Raw genomic sequence first — 8,576 nt, forward strand, 5'->3', positions numbered from 1 at the left:
TGTGTGTGTATTTTTTTGTTTGTGTGTGTTTGTGTGTTTGTTTGTTAATGTATGTGAATCTGGAAGTATAGTTAGAGCGGTTGTCTTGGGTGGTCGTTCTGCGGTGAGGCCAACAGAACGATCCGATGAGTAAATACGAGCAGAGGAGGCCGTGAGAGAGATAAAGAGACACGAGACGAGTGTAAACAGACTGAGTGGTAGGAAGTCTCGGATCAGACGTTTGAGGTCGATGCCATTTTGTGGAAAGAGGGAACCCTTGCAACGAAAATGAGAGAGAGAGAGAGAGAGAGAGAGAGAGAGAAGAGGAAGAGGGGGAGTGAGCACAAAGAGCGAAAGAGACAAAGGGACAGACAGACACATACATACAATGACAGAGGGAGAGAACGAGAGAGAGACAAAGAGAGAGAGAGAGAGCGAGAGAGAAAGAGAGAGATAGATAGATAGATAGATAGATAGATAGATAGAGAGAGAGAGAGAGAGAGAGAGAGTGAGAGAAAGGAGGGACGGTTTGAAAAGATCGCACACAATGAATATGGAAAGGCTATACACAATGGAATGGATAAGAAATAAAACAAATTTCTTTTTACTTTGAACAAACCTGCATTGCAACAACACCCCTCCCTCATTCCTACTCTCCCAAATCACAATACTTTTCATGGTCCAGACTAAGGGAAATTCCAGCAAGACAATGAATAAAAATACATTCATATAGCCCCTGCCAAGGCTCGATCCCCGACCTACCCTGTTCCCAAACCCAGTAGAATAAGATAGCACTATGAACTTCGTTGATTGGCAGACAATGTGTAATTAGGATAGGAAGCTCCATAATTAACTCCCTGCCCCCCCCCCCCTTCTGCCATCCGTCCCCCTTCCCTCCCGTGTTGGATTCTTACGAACATATCTTGAAATTAAGTTTGAATTGAGGAGATCCACCACATGAGCCATCGTGCTGTTTAAGTAGGGTACATAATATCCGACTTGTACCCAAAGAAATCAAAAGAAAGAAGAACACGATCGATACATTTGAATACATTAATTAATCATCTGCACATTTCTTCTTGTTTTCCCTAAAGCAAAATTCTCTTTAAATAAGAGACTAACTAAAGCCAACGATTGTTTCCCGTAAACACACTCAGTGTTATCTCTGTTTGCTTGACTAATCTCACATCCAAACTAATTTATCAGAGTTGGTCAGAGATTGAGACAAAGAGAACCCCGTTTGGAACATTCTGGGTACTCGCAACTAAAAATAAGTATGCGTGTTGCCGCAAACTGAATTAGAAATTATAGACAACTATAAAGTTATCTAAGGTGGCAACTTCGTACAGGGAGCCTTGGTTAGAGTCAGACATGTTATTAGCTTTCCTCTTTTTAATCATTTACAGAATTCATAACCTGACATTTCTGAGATCATTAACAATTACTTTTGAAACTATCTTCCAAGAAAATTGAAAGGAGTACATGCAGTATTGAGTAGATTTCTACTTAGAAAAATGCTTTGGTGTGCGCGACTGGGCAACAGCTTATAAAAAAACGTCTAGAAAAAGTACAGTCGAACCTGGCCAAGATTGACACTCACTGCTGAGGAGAAACGTGGTCATCTTAGACAGGTGCTCCTCTTGGACAGTGTCATTATATTGTTATTTTTTAAATGAGAGGAGATGAGCAGCAGTCTGACTGTCTTGGGCAAGTGGTCATAGAGCCGGTTCTACTGTAATTAGTGGCGTGTTGCCTTTTGTGTTTACACGACAACTAGAAGAGTCCAATCCGAAAGGTCAGACTCGAATGGATGAGAAAACAACTCCCCTGGAGCCTTAATGAACCCGTGAAACGGACAAGAGTATCTGTTTAGCTATGTAGAAGAGTAACCAGAACGAATCGATACGATTGCAATTGTACCAATACCGCCATGGTCCAAGATGGGGTTTTTCAACCTTTTGCGTATACAATATAATCAATACAGGCTGGGAGAGCGAAAAATAGAATCGATACAGAAAGTTTAACAAATTAAAATAACGAAAAGCCCGGTTTAGATTGACTAGTTATCGTCAGCTGTGTTATTTGTCCCCATTGTCTTTTACAACAAATACGGTTGTTGTTGTTTTTTTTAAATTGTAAAATTGTCAAGTTTACTTTCCTAGAGAGATTTTTTCCACCCGTTCTGGCCAAAGCATTAAAACTTGTAAGAGATGGATTTGCTGTTTGACTGAGTTTGAACAACACTGAGATGTAATTCAAATGAGTTACGGGTTTCAACAAACTAAAGTTATCAAAGAGCAGGTTTCTGATTTAAAGACGTACCCCCTTTGATGTTTTCTTTTGTACAACTGCAATAACATGGTGTCAGTACAAAACTTCAGTTTCAGTACAGAGCCGTGGCCAATAAAGGAAAAATTATACCATACTTAATCCGTCAAAGTTTAAGAATGTCTCGAGGAGGATTCCAGCCAGATCGCCAGTGAAGAGATAATTGTGTGGATTTAACGCCCCTCTCAACACAATACGGTTATCTAAAGAGATGGAGCCTGTGGATTAACCCCTATCCCCAACAGGTTAGAGCCTAGTGGGCAGATTTCTTTGGAAACTTCACAAACAAGCCTATTTAAAAAACGCCATGTACGGGATTCGAACCAATGACACATGCACTATATCTCAGCGTCATACCAACTGAGCTGACAGTCTGCTTTCCACATGTTTTGAAGAAAATAGTACCATGCAAAGAAGACCTCGGTTGTTAATGTGAATACGCCTACAACCATGTCGAGCAAATTTCCCAAGGGAGAGGGAAACGAGACAAATCTCATTTCTTTCTATCCTATTTATTATCATTTTCTTTGTTCTGAGAAGTACTTAACACGGGGCTAAGAGATAGAATGGGATCAAATTAGTCTGCCTGGAAATATTCCCCCTGAAATGTGATTAATCTTTCTGAGATTTGTTTCTTTTTTCACAATCCATTTAGATTTTCTGGGTGTATTGGAAGGCAGCGTATCAGACAAAGTGGTAATGAGTCTATGTAAGAGCGCGACAGCAAAATCCAACCCATGTCGAACGAATCCATATCTATGACATTTGGAATTTTTTAGATTCGCATTTAGATTACTTTTCAAATGGCCCATTTCATTTCCGTTTTTGTTGTTGTTTTGTTTTGTTGCTGGGTTGTTGTTTTTTTTTACAGAAAGAGCATAACAAGATAAAGAGTGCAAGTTGCCAGTCTATTTTCCTAAGCGAATGCTTTGTATTACCATCTCCCAGTCGTATTGATCAGAAGGACCGACAAGAACAGTCTGAGCATATCATTATCTCGAATAAACATTAATGAATATTATTGTTTCTAATTTATTCTAGAACAATAATATTGACCTGTCATTTGTTCAGATCGTACAGATTCGACTGTTTGTCCACGAACTCACTCACTTTGTTTTGTGATCCCGAAGCCATAGAGAGAACTGGGAAAAGCAACGAGACATTCCGACTGCCCACATCCGGCGACTACTGGGAGAGTTCTAGCGATATCAGACAGGGAGTTGACAGGTATCGTTAGGGACGCTTCCGATCTGCCAGATTAATTGGAAGTTGACGAACGAAAAGCATTGTTATAATCAAAGCGAGAGCGAATGTGTGTGCCTGAATGTGTGCGTGCGTGCGTGCGTGTGTGTGTGTATGTGTGTGTGTATGTGTGTTTGTGTGTGTGTGTGTGTCACGCGTATGTGTGTGCGTTTGTGAGAGTGCGAGCGTGCGTTTGTGAGAGTGCGTGCGTGCGTTTGTTGGGGGGGGGGGGTGAGAGAGAGAAAGAGAGGGAGAGAGAGAAAGAGAGAGAGATAGACAGACAGATAGATAGATAGATAGAGAGAGAGAGAGAGAGAGAGAGAGAGAGAGAGAGAGAGAGAGAGAGAGAGAGAGAGAGAGAGAGAGAGAGAGAGAGAGAGAGAGAGAGAGGAGGTGGTAGGGGTGGAGGAGGGACGAGAAGGAAAGAGAGGGGGATATTGATTTTATTTAAAAACTGAAAAAATACCTGGAACAAACGCCATACAACCCTTTCATCTGTTTGAAAGTTCGTACATGATTCACTGCTTCGTCAGACCAGCGAAAAAATAGAAACGAACAGCACTAATGGAGTGTTGGGGGTGGCAACAAAGAAGAGAGGTTTGAGTGATACCCCAACCACAGCGGCTCGAACTGAACCAAAATGCCTATTGATGTAATTTGTGAAAACCAGTAAAGTCAATTTGCAAGCAACACTGCCAACTAAATCGTGAAACTAGTAAAGACCACGTATGAATTAAACTAGCAACATGTTAGCTGCATCAAAGCAGTGCGCGCTTGAGGCCGTCACACACAGTGAGACATAAGTACCTGAGGACAAGATTGACAGCGGCCATTAGCAAATCTCCCGGGAGTCATTGACCGACAGGAAAGGCCAGTTCCCTGCTCTAACCTGTCACAGAGGCCCAGTGGGAGTCCACAGCATGTTTGTGGATGATGTAACACTAGGAAGAGGCGCATTTCCAGCACTCCTAAAACCAGTGCGACCCTAATGTTTTTTTCAGGTCAGGAGGGCCTGTAAATGCTGGGTTTTACCGCGCACAAAAAAGTTTAACTTCATCTAAACTGCGCAGAAAGTCCGTCAACATTTAGTTGTGCCGAGGAGTAGATAGTGTGAAATAGAAATACATGTACTCCCCATTCTACCAGGCCACAACAAGAAGATTTATCGTTAGAGTTTGGTACTCATCACTATTAATTGATCCATATTTGATCCTGCCTGTCAAGGCACACCCTGGTTGAGCTGGACACACAAACCCCTGTACAGCAGATAAACGGAGATCTATATTCTATTTCTAAAAACTTCTCAACGCGTGAATCGAAATCATAAAGTATCTTTTGTATGCAACGATGTAGAGCTCAATCACCCCATCCAAGACACGGTATCTCCACTCAGTACGTAGGATAACAAATGTTAAAAACCCCAAAACACTGATAAAAAACAGGGTTTCATTAATCTATTTCTTAAAATGTGTATATTTTTACGCCCTCAGAGAAACAAATTAGATCATTTGCGAGGCAGGACCAACACGGGCTGAAAGGAATACAACAGCCCAGAAGAAAGAACAAGAAACTTGATAACCCTTCCCCAACGCGGTAATCAAACTAACGTCTTCTTGTCTTGGAGCGGCTAAACCACAGACATAAGCGCACGACATTCACGGATGCACAAGAAACCAATAGTTTGAAGAGACCTCTCTCTCTCAGTCTTGCCCTTTTAACTCCCAGTGGAGTATAGGCCATCAACAACATTACTGAAGCCTGTCCTGTGCTGTCCTGTACTATTAGCCCTCCCTCGGAGTATGCCACAACTGTAGTCTAATTTCAAAGCGTGGCTTGGAGGTGTGGAATCAGTAATTTATTGTTCTAATTAATGCTTGTCTCCCATGGCATCAAGTAGGACTGAATGACCGACCCCTGGGGCACTGTCATTCGACGCTTGAGAAGGACAGAATTTCACGGCCTGTGTTAGATCTCTCAGAATATCCTTTTTACGCGCGTTTCTGCAATGGGTCCGCTTAAGAATTAATGTCCACCTTTGCTACCACTTCCATGAAAGACAAAAGACAGAGTGTGCCACAACAGTTTTAGCTCAAAATATGAATTGACACTTGGAAACAATAATATGCCCTCCGGGTGGACCTACTTCTGGCTCATCTCCTCGAAGCCAAGTCACGTTCTCGCCCAGAAGATACTGTATTTCTCTCGAGAGCCAAACGCATGGTATGGTATGGAATGGCATGGAATGGCATGGTAAGGCACAGTATGGTATAGTATGGTATGATATGGTATGGTATGGTATGGTGTGGTATGGAATGGTATGGTACGGTACGGTACGGTACGGTACGGTACGGTACGGTACGGTATGGTACGGTATGGTATGGTATGGTATGGTATGGTATGGTATGGTATGGTATGGTATGGTACGATAACCTTTTTTTCAACATTTAGAATGTACATTTCCACAAAATACTCTTTGAGCCCAGGAAAAAAATACCACAGATTCAGAAACAGCCTTTTGACAAAGATAGGTATTTCTCTCGAGAGCCGAACGCATGGTATGGTATGGAATGACATGGGATGGCATGATAAGGCACGGTATGGTATAGCATGGTATAGTATTGTATGGTATGGTACGATACGGTACGGTACAGTACGGTACGGTATGGTATGGTATGGTATGCTATGGTATGGTATGGTATGGTAACCTTTTTTTTCAACATTTAGAATTTACATTTCCACAACATACTTTTTGAGCCCGTGAAAAAAATACCACAGATTCAAAAATAGCCTTTTGACAAAGATGGGTTATTTCAAAGAGAAGACCTTTGATCGAACAGCTGTCTCTGAGTCGACAGAGCCAAATGTATAGAGAGCAGTACAAACGTTTCTGAAACCCATCAAATTGAACATTTATTGAACCACAGTCCTCCGGATCTGTAGGAGAGAATAGACAAGCACTGGAATCAAAACCTGTTCTCGAAGCATAATCATATTAAGGAACTTTATTCTTGTCTTTTTTTTTACCACATTTGCATTATTAGTTCCGTCCTCAGCCCCTTTTTTAGAACACCACTTTGATTGAAAAAAAAAAGCGCATTCAGTTAAAAACCATTAATATTCTTATCTTCGGTAGACTCATTCTGCACGATTGACAAACTACAAAACAGCAGTGAGCCAACATCTTGCCCCTGTGTAGCTTAAAACGAAAAATGATATAGTAGCATTCAAACCCTCATGTTCAGTCAAAGCAATACTTAATTATTAGTGTATTTAAAAGATAAGGCCATACTGTGAAATGCTCACAGGTTCCCGCCCCTACCCAGCCCCTAAAATTGAACTTGCTGCACAAAATTAATGCCGCCGCTACACGAAACACGAACATTAAATATTTTATGACGTAGCCATATTGATATTGGATTAGCTACCTTACGCTGCACGTAAATTGATCACTCAGAGCGCTTTAGTGATCGCTAAATCAGATCATGGTGAAAGTAAGCTCATCCCCTCTATTGTTGATATTGCCCCACACCAATGATGCGCTGAAAACCACGCTATATAATTCATCATAATAAGAAATTATAACATTACTTCAGATGAGCACACCCAGTTTCTCTTCTTTACATAGCAAAATAAACAGCTCTTGAGTTACTGGTTGACAGTTTATAGTGACTCGGCACGGAGACGGCCCTATTGCGCCGCAGTTGTGTAGTACGGTATTGAGATTCGAAGAAGTAGCAGAATTAAACCACACTAAGGGGACAATCATCTGAGCTTTGTCTTTGAAATCTTAGGTCTCTCAAGACTTGAAGTACTATTTTGACCAAGTAAAGCATAAATTCAGTGTAAATGAAAATCGAAAACTTTAAAACGTTACATTCCTTTCTCAGCAACCACCGGATACACAACTCACGGACTACTACAATTAGTGCTAACCATTCAGATCAGGACCGCGCTACACTGGAGGCCAAGTTAAATCATTCATTATATCGCCCAACGGGGTGAAGGGGAGCCACCCCATCCTTCTCCACATGGCCAACTCAGAGAAATTGCTCACTGAATAAAATTAGACTGGTAATTAGAGGTTTGGGGAAATTGGAAAACGTAGTAGTGCATAAAACGCCAGGAAAAAACACCCTGCAGTTTCTCCCTTTCAACCAAAGATAAGAGAGATTCAAAATAAACAAAAAGCACAAAAGCCAATAATACATCTAGGTTTGAATATCCAAGTAACATGCCACTTTCCTCGAAAACACAATAGATTCCAACAACCTGCTATTTCCTTTTTTAAAAAACATAATGGCTCATGGAATATGGGCCAGAAATCTTAGTGCATGGAAATGTCAAACATGGAAAATTGGTTAGCAGTTTTTACTTCTTTCTCAGGTAAAAAAACCCCAAGATTCCACAATAGAATTGTTCCATATGATTTATTTAACCTTCTTAACACTCTACACTCCGGCACAACCCTCCAGGATATATCCAAACTGGAGAGCCACAAAACTAATGACCGCGGCCACTCACAGCAACCACCGGATACAATAAGCTGTGAGGACTCCACAACACAACTCACGGACTACTACAAGTGCTAACCATTCTGATCAGGACCGCACTACGCTGAAGGCCAAGTTAAATCATTCATATTATATCGGCGAACCGGGTAGAGGGGGGACCGCCCTTCTCCGTATAGCCAACACAAGGAGACTGCTCATGGAGGGACCGTGGGTCGATAGATAGAGATTATGAGACGTGGGAAAGCGAAGTAGAGTGTGGAACGGGTACCAGGCACGTGAACTACGCAGCGAAAGAAATCAGAGAAGCCAGGATGTAAGAGTCTTACTTTACCATCACACTGGTGTTGTTGGGTTAAATGTTTTCCGGCCGGCTAATCAAGCATCTTTGCCGGTCCGCGATGGATTAAGTGTTGCTGACTGCTACTACTATCATTGCCGTTAGCGATGCCGTTGGTGATAATGGCAGGGGTTGAGGTTGTGGTCTTGGTTTCTGGGTAGGGGTAGGCGTGATTGTGA

The 8,576-nt window shown here is 41.8% G+C and overlaps 1 protein-coding gene across 1 annotated transcript in view; it reads right to left on the reverse strand.

Annotated features, from left to right (window-relative positions):
• LOC101858235 (universal stress protein YxiE) overlaps window positions 1–8,238 on the reverse strand; it is a 23,252-nt gene extending 15,014 nt beyond the window's left edge. The window contains exon 1 of the mRNA XM_005090810.3: window positions 8,140–8,238. The gene's annotated coding sequence lies outside the window, so the exon portion shown is untranslated. The remainder of the gene's footprint in view (window positions 1–8,139) is intronic.
• Window positions 8,239–8,576: the final 338 nt, after the last annotated feature.

The sequence above is a fragment of the Aplysia californica genome, unplaced genomic scaffold (assembly GCF_000002075.1).
Source record: "Aplysia californica isolate F4 #8 unplaced genomic scaffold, AplCal3.0 scaffold00022, whole genome shotgun sequence".
Lineage (NCBI taxonomy): Eukaryota > Metazoa > Mollusca > Gastropoda > Aplysiida > Aplysiidae > Aplysia > Aplysia californica.